Here is a 384-nt window from a genome sequence, read left to right on the forward strand (position 1 = left end):
GCTCTAGATTCGACACAATACATCTAAGGATATACGAAGAAGGAATGAAAACAAACAAAGATTTTTAAATTCTTATTTATTTCCTCTTAGTGTAAACTGCAAAAATAAAATATTTATCTCGAATCTCTTTATGCCACAAAACCCAGTTTCTTACAATGTTTTCCTTATTGTAAACTAAATTCCCGTTTAAGTGTAAAAAATTACATCTTTCTTGCACTTCTTCTCTTATCATGAAAATTACAGTGCAAAAGTAAGGATACCGTATTGGCCATAATATGAAGCAATTTGCCACTGGTACGACCACGTTTCTATTCATTACAACAGATATTCTTTTTGAATGGAGCGAGTATTAGTGTAACTACGGTATTTTAGTTGCGTGGTGAA

The sequence above is a fragment of the Lates calcarifer genome, linkage group LG17 (genome assembly GCF_001640805.2).
Source record: "Lates calcarifer isolate ASB-BC8 linkage group LG17, TLL_Latcal_v3, whole genome shotgun sequence".
NCBI lineage: Eukaryota > Metazoa > Chordata > Actinopteri > Centropomidae > Lates > Lates calcarifer.